Source organism: Balaenoptera acutorostrata, chromosome 3 (genome assembly GCF_949987535.1).
Source record: "Balaenoptera acutorostrata chromosome 3, mBalAcu1.1, whole genome shotgun sequence".
Lineage (NCBI taxonomy): Eukaryota > Metazoa > Chordata > Mammalia > Artiodactyla > Balaenopteridae > Balaenoptera > Balaenoptera acutorostrata.
The window spans coordinates 87,823,117-87,831,445 of NC_080066.1; the positions used below are offsets into that span (position 1 = coordinate 87,823,117).

Here is an 8,329-nt window from a genome sequence, read left to right on the forward strand (position 1 = left end):
TGAGCCACAACTACTGAGCCCATGTGCCACAACTACTGAAGCCTGTGCACCTAGAGCCTGTGCTCCGCAACAAGAGAAGCCACCGCAATGAGAAGCCTGCGCGCCTCAATGAAGAGTAGTCCCCGCCCACTGCAACTAGAGAAAGCCCACACGCAGCAATGAAGACCCAATGCGGCCAAAAATAAATAATAAAATAAAATAAATAAATTTATTTTTTTTAAAAACTAAGTCTCTAAGATCACAGATCATTTATCTGAAAAAAATGTTATTTCTGTGGTTTAGTCTGTACAACTTCTGGAAAATACTTTCTGTCTTGATTTACATATAATCAAAAAATATTGTTCACAATTGGGAGAATCTACTTCAGTAACCTATTTTGGGTATTTTCTCATTACGGTAAATAATATATTATACTTATTTAATGTCTTATTTATAGTGATGCCGTATGTTCCTTATTCATCTGTATATACAATAGATACATCTCTCTAGCATATAATCATTTAAATAAAGGCAAAAGATACACTCATGATTCAGAGAAATATATATTTATGTAGTTAAATATAGCATGCTGATCTTTTATAAAGCAATATAAAAGGAACAGAAAGTGTGCAAAAATGGTTTAACAGAATATAGGCTGTTTTGCAGAGTGAAAAACAACAACAATGTCTCTAGGCACCTTTATTGCCCAGTCATAGCAATTATCCTACCAGGACTGTTATTACTTGTGTGTTTCCTTATCTGGTCTAGAGCCTTGCTACTCAAAGTGTGGTCCTCAGCTTCAGCATCACCTGGAGCTTATTAGAAATGCAGAATCTGGGGCCCAGGCCTACTCAATCAGAATCTACAATACAAATATGGCATTTTAAATTTCTATAAGCCATTTTAAAAAGAGTAAAGCTAAATGAATTTTAATAATATATTCTACCCAATATGTCCAAATATTATTTCAAAATATAATCAGGGGCTTCCCTGGTGGCACAATGGTTAAGAATCCGCCTGCCAATGCAGGGGACACGGGTTCGAGCCCTGGTCCGGGAAGATCCCACATGCCACAGAGCAACTAAGCCCGTGAGCCGCAACTACTGAGCCTGTGCTCTAGAGCCTGTGAGCCACAACTGCTGAGCCCACGTGCCACAACTACTGAAGCCTGCATGCCTAGAGCCCGTGCTCCGCAACAAGAGAAGCCACCACAATAAGCCCGCACACCCCAACAAAGAGTAGCCCCCTCTCGCCACAACTAGAGAAAGCCCACGTGCAACAACGAAGACTCAATGCAGCCAAAAATAAAAAATAAAAAAAATATATATAATCAGTATAAAAAGTTATTGATATTTTACTTTTTCATAGGAATTCTCTGAAATCCAGTGTATATTTTACACTTACAGCACATCTCAATTCCAACTAGAAAGAAGTGGATGCTGTGTTAGACAGCACAGATCTAGACTATAAGCTCCTTGAAGGCAGGAACTGTTTTATTCTGGTTTTATACACTCTGGTTCAGTGTCTAACAGGCACTCAAGGAATGTTTAATGAAGGAATACATTAATGAACTTGTATTAAAGTGGTTCAACCACTTACTAACTTTGTGACCCTGGGCAAGTCTAAAGTTTTTCCTCCATAAAGGGGAGATAAAAATACCTACTTCATGGAGTTGTTATGAAGATTTTAAAAACCATCCCAACCTTCCCTCCAGTCGTTCTCTATTCCCTAAATCTGGTTTGTTGTCGCTATGGCTATCTGAAATTACATTAATTATTTATTGATGTTTGTATCTATTATGTCTCCACCATTAGACTTTACATTCCATGTTTCATCCATTGTTCTATCAGCATTCATTCACTTAACTATTCCAGGCACTCAGGATACAACAATAAACATAAACAAAAAGGTCCTGTTGGGCTTCCCTGGTGGTGCAGTGGTTGAGAATCTGCCTGCCAATGCAGGGGACATGGGTTCGAGCCCTGGTCTGGTAAGATCCCACATGCCGCGGAGCAACTAGGCCCGTGAGCCACAATTACTGAGCCTGCGCGTCTGGAGCCTGTGCTCCGCAACAAGAGAGGCCGCGATAGTGAGAGGCCCGCGCATCGCGATGAAGAGTGGCCCCCGCTTGCTGCAACTGGAGAAAGCCCTCGCACAGAAACGAAGACCCAACACAGCCATAAATAAATAAATAAATAAATTTAAAATAAATGTGATTTGAATAAAATATTAAAAAAAAGGTCCTGTTATTATGACAAATCAAAATTTAATAAAAGAATTTACTATAAAAATTGATACAAACTGCATATAATACACATTCAACAAGAAAATGAAATCTGATGAGCAAAAATTTAGATTAACTTGATTTTGAAATTAGAAGTTTGCATTTCAAGCTTAAAGTATACATTAGACGGGCCAAATTGAAGATAAATTGCCTCAATTTAAAACTATATGTATGGGAATTTCCTGGTGGTCCAGTGGTTAGGACCTGGTGCTTTCACTGCCATGGCCCACTTTCAATCCCTGGTTGGGGAACTAAAAAACAAAAAACAAACAAAAGTGCAGAGTGTGGTCAAGAAAAACTATATGTTGTTTTTGCTTTTCACTGTCTTGACCCAGAAACTAAATATAGTACCAAGGCTGTTCAAACTTGACAATATTTTCTATATATTATCTCGTCATAACCCTTCAGTGTTGCCCAACTCAATAAGTTATGATTATTATCTTAAGTGATTTTTTCTTTTTTAAGAATATGTTTGGAAGGGATCTCAGGCGACTGGCATAATTCAAGGATTTATTTTTCTAGGAAAAAACTGAGCTAGTCAAAACAACCTATAACATCTAAGCCTGTTGCATTCTTTTTTTTTTTAATTTTTTTAATTTTTTGGCCGTGCCATGTGGTATGGGGGATCTTAGCTCCCCAACCAGGGATCGAACCTGTACCCCCTGCAGTGGAAGCTCGGAGTCTTAACCACTGGACCGCCAGGGAGGTCCCAAGCATGTTGCATTATAACGAGAAACAGGGTTTTTTTTTTTTTAATTTTGATTCTCCGATCAATCCATAAAACTAAATCTAAGCCATAATGCAGCAGTAATAGTATTAATAACTCATACGGAATCCAGAACACTGAGGTCTCAAACTAAGTCCCCAGTTGAGGGTAGGAATGAGAGTAGGGATGAAAGATTGGGGTAGAGAAAAGATAGGTACAGATTCTGAGAAATAGGAAAAAGCTGAAGGAAATAGGGGAATGCTCTGGTTTAAAAGAAGTCAAAAACGATAAACAGGAAATCTCTGGAATCTGAGATAGTCAAAACAACCTATAACATCTAAGCATGTAGATGACTTATGTCAATTGTCAATTGAAGACTGTGTTGCTTTAGCTCACAGGGGAATCACAGGAGGATTAATGCAAAACATACTGAAAGAACTTACTGATTTCAGTAAAGAAAAGAAACAAAAACAATTTTGGAATTACATTATAATTGTGTCAGCTCCCTACTTGGCCTCCGCACCACACGTCTTGCTGAAAAGGGCGCTCAGGGACTTCCCTGGCAGTCCAGTGGTTAAGACTCCTCGCTTCCTGGACTTCCCTGGTGGCGCAGTGGTTAAGAATCCACCTGCCACATAGCACAGGGAGATCAGCTTGGTGCTTTGTGACCACCTAGAGGGGTGGGATAGGGCGGGTGGGAGGGAGACGCAAGAGGGAGGAGATAGGGGGATATATGTATATGTATAGCTGATTCACTTTGTTATAAAGCAGAAACTAACACACCATTGTAAAGCAATTATACTCCAATAAAGATGTTAAAAAAAAAAAAAAAAAAAGAATCCGCCTGCCAATGCAGGGGACATGGGTCCCAGCCTTGGTCCGGGAAGATCCCACATGCCGCAGAGCAACTAAGCTGGCGTGCCACAACTACTGAGCCTGTGCTCTAGAGCCGCGAGCCACAACTACTGAGCCCGCATGCCACAACTACTGAAGCCCGAGCGCCTAGAGCCCGTGCTCTGCAACAAGAGAAGCCACCACAATAAGTCCGCGCACCGCAACGTAGGGTAGCCCCCGCTCGCCACAACTAGAGAAAGCCATGCACAGCAACGAAGACTCAACGCAGCCAAAAATTAATTAATTAATTAATTAAAAAAAAAATACTCCATGCTTCCACTGCAGAGGGTACAGGTTCCAGCCCTGGTTGGGGAAGTAAGATCCCTCATATGGTGCAGCCCAAAAAAAAAAAAAAAGTGTGTTCATTTCACAAAACTAGGGAGGTATGGTCACCATTTTGGGTGGGAATAAAAATGAGTAGGGGGCTTTCCTGGTGGCGCAGTGGTTGAGAATCTGCCTGCTAATGCAGGGGACACAAGTTCGAGCCCTGGTCTGGGAAGATCCCACATGCCGCGGAGCGGCTGGGCCCATGAGCCACAATTACTGAGCCTGTGCGTCTGGAGCCTGTGCTCCGCGACAAGAGAGGCCGCGATAGTGAGAGGCCCGCGCACCGCGATGAAGAGTGGCCCCCACTTGCCACAACTAGAGAAAGCCCTCGCACAGAAACAAAGACCCAACACAGCCATAAATAAAATTTTTTAAAAAAAATGAGTAGGCATTAGAGATACAAAAATGGCAAATAACTTTGCTAAAATTGCGTAAGTGCATTTTACAAGAGACATTTTTCCAAGGCCAAAGTCAATGTAAAAAATGGAAACTCCTAGCCTGCCTACTTATCCTTTATTTGCTTTATCCTTTAATTGCCATAATTCCCACTACACAATTTTAGAGATGGAAGATGTAATTGTAGTGTAGAGCATTCTGAAGGAATACTATGAGTAGCTGATTGAGTTAAAAATGATACATGTACTGAGTACTTTGTAAACACCATGTAGTTACATACATCATTTTATTTAATCTGAAGAGACTGAAGCAGATTAAAAGGACAACTAACAAGGCAAGGGCATCAATCTATAAGGTGGATATGTAATGAGATCATGCAAACTGTATTTATCAGAGCTCCTCTCAGGAAAGAGTGGGTATTAAATGTAGGTGGAAATAACATTTTGATAAGCCACTTAGGTTGGTTGGTAAAATCAAGGGATATGCTCCAACAACAGCACATAGTCGGCAATTTGCCTTTGAAGGAGAGAAAGTTCCTTCCCTGAGTGAAGTATGTAATTTATGCTACAGCTGATTGCATGACACAGTGCTGTACTGTTTACTCCTCATTTGACTTCTTTTTTTTTTTAATATTTATTTATTTATTTGGCTGTGCCGGGTCTTAGTTGCAGCATGCGAGATCTTTAGTTGCGGCATGTGAACTCTTAGTTACGGCATGTGGGAGCTAGTTCCCTGACCAGGGATCAAGCCTGGGTCCCCTGCACTGGGAGCATGGAGTCTTAGCCACTGGACCACCAGAGAAGTCCCCCCATTTGACTTCTGGATCCATTTTTCACCCTTCTCTACCCTCCCGGAAGCTGATCTCCAAGGACTGTACCTGGACTCCTTTACCCTCTGGCTTCTGGTTGGGGTTAGTCACTGGCAGGATATTAGAGGATGGTAAAACAGAGAAGTTGAGATATTTACCACTCCCTCCACACACACGAGTTCACACACCCTACCACAACTTTGCCATAGTTGTGACAGTAGCTATGTTTCCCTATAACCACAGCTGCTGTTGGAGGGTGCATCCTCTAGGGCTCCCACACTTGCTGGGCTCTGGTAAAACCATTTCTTCCCTTTGCCCCTTCAAGCCTTCAAGAAATGGGATTTCCAGCCTGTTGCTAGTCCCTGTGTGTTTCACCATCCTTGTGGGTTCCCTCAACCCTACCCCATCTCTGTAAATAGTTCCTTCAGAAACTCTTTTCAGTTAACGTCCCCACCCCCACTCCAGTATGCCATGAGTTTCCTGTCCAGATCTTGACTAACACAAAAGGAGTCCTCCTTTTCTGCCCTTCTAACATACGATGTTCAGCCTAAGTAAATGTAGTAAAAAAAAAAAAAAAAATGTTTTAAGGTAATTGCTCTGAAAGGCTGCCAAATCCTGAGCCTGTTTGGGGTAACCATATGTCTCAATCCAGCACCGGGGAGTCATGAACGCTAGAGCATGCTTAAATATACCATGCTTTCACTGAGCATGCTGACTTTCAGAGGTAAGTAAGATAATTGTGTCCTCAAGGAGCTTTCAGCTTAATAAAGAATAAATACAAAATAATCATAATACAGGATAACATAAAATTATCAAAAATATACTTTTAAAGGTCAAATTCTGTTGGGAATTAAATTATCTTTCACAAAACTGCCAAGACAATTCAATAGAGAAAGGATCATTTTTTTTGACAAATAATGCTGGAACAATTTGTTATCCATATGCAGAAAAATATAAACCTCTACATTTACCTCACAGTATATACAAAAATTAAACTTGAACTATATCATAAATCTGAATGTAAGAATTAAAACTACATAAAACTTCTAGAAGAAAACAAAAGAGAAAAATCTTAGTGCCCTTGGGTATGGCAAATATTATTTAAATACAACAAAAAGTATAAAGAACACTTACAACTCAATGGTAGTAAGACAACCCAATTTAAAAATGGGCAAAAGGGTGCCACATATACTAAAGCAACCTAAATGTTCATCAACAGAGGAATGGATAAAGAAGATGTGGTACATATTACAATGGAATATCACCCAGCCATAAAAAAAGAACAAAATAATGCCATTTGCAGCAACATGGATGGACCTAGAGACTGTCATACTGAGTGAAGAAAGCAGACACAGAAAGACAAATATCATATGATATCGCTTATATGTGGACTCTAAAAAAAACGGTACAAATGAACTTATTTACAAAACAGAAGTAGAGTCACGGATGTAGAAAACAAACTTATGGTTACCGGGGGATAAGGGGGAGAGAAAAATTGGGAGATTGGGACTGATGTATACACACTACTATATATAAAATAGATAACTAATAACCTGTTGTATAGCACAGGGAACTCTACTCAATACTCTGTAATGGCCTATATGGGAAAAGAATCTAAAAAAAAAAAGAGTGGATATATGTATAACTGATTCACTTTCCTGTACACCTGAAACATAACATTGTAAATCAACTATACGCCAATAAAAATTTTTTTAATTATTTTAAAAAACACAAAAACAAAAACAAATGATTACTAAAAAATCCAGGGACTTCCCTGACGCTCCCAATTCAGGGAGCATGGGTTGATCCCTGGTCGGGGAACCAAGATTCCGCATGCCGCAGGAACAAGCAAACAAAAAAAAGCAGTTACTGAGTAACTGCCAAAATGGAAAAAAAACACAAAACAATCCAGTCTGCAATTCCTCTTCCTGGACTTTTTCCTAAGAAAAAATAAAGTGACAATGATACTTGCTCCAGAATTGTTTAAAATGGTGGTACTGTTGCAATATTCAAAATGTGTAACAATAATAGCATGCTTAAGTAAATTACGGTGCATTGGTACATTCAACCAAGGGCTTATTATGCCGCCATTAAAATAATCATTGTCAACAATATATTGCATACATTGTCCTATGCTGTTACACAACTAGGGGCAGAAAGAATCCGAAATTATATCTGTGCTATAGCTATATAAAATTTGTGAATTCAAGTGGACAAAACTGGAAGTTTATATGGAAAATGCTGTTTGAAAAGCAGTTTTTTCCCCTTCATTTCATTTTTTTATTTCGAATTCTACTAATGATGTTGTGCAACAATAATGCATTTTTTAAAAAAACAGTCGTTAGCTGTTACCTTAATTCGGTCCCACGGGCAGTAAAGGTTAGTTTATAATTCGCTGAACAACTGAATAAGACTTCAGATGCCTCCATTGATTGATACTTTACTAATTTGGGATATCCACAGAGTCGTTTTGCCGACTACAAATATAACAAACATTACGTGTAAATCGTGCTGCTGAAAGGTTTCCAAACATCACATGACCACCCACCAAAATGTGTGGGCTAAATGCACATCGATAATCATGGCAAAAATAACTACCTGTCACATAGGATGGGCATGTCAGACTTTTCTCCGCCAAAGGCTGCTGGTCCCAAGCTGCCTCTTACTTTCACCAGAATGAAATGGTTCCAGAATCCCAGGCAAGGGAGGATACTGTTCCCTTGCCCAGGAGGCTGGAAACTGCGCGTTGTGAGCGCAAGGTTTCCAAGGCCCCTCAGCCGAGATCCGCAACACTCGAGGATTCCCTAGTTGCTAGGTTTAGTTGCTAAGGCACCAACCGTCTCACAGGAAGAGGGGACGGTGCAATCGCTTTTGGCGTCGGAGCGAATCCTCTGGACACCGAGCTCATTTGTTCCGGGAGGAAACATTCAGCTCC

General features: G+C 40.2%; 1 protein-coding gene across 3 annotated transcripts in view; it reads right to left on the reverse strand.

Moving 5' to 3' along the window:
• Positions 1–8,295, reverse strand: part of GALK2 (galactokinase 2) — a 137,398-nt gene extending 129,103 nt beyond the window's left edge. Inside the window, exon 1 of one of the 3 annotated variants that reach the window (XM_007170426.2) lies at positions 7,993–8,295. The gene's annotated coding sequence lies outside the window, so the exon portion shown is untranslated. Of the gene's footprint in view, positions 1–7,746; positions 7,766–7,992 lie in introns of those variants that run through there. The other 2 variants (XM_057543903.1, XM_057543902.1) reach the window with 2 other exon arrangements.
• Between the last annotated feature and the right edge of the window lie 34 nt (positions 8,296–8,329).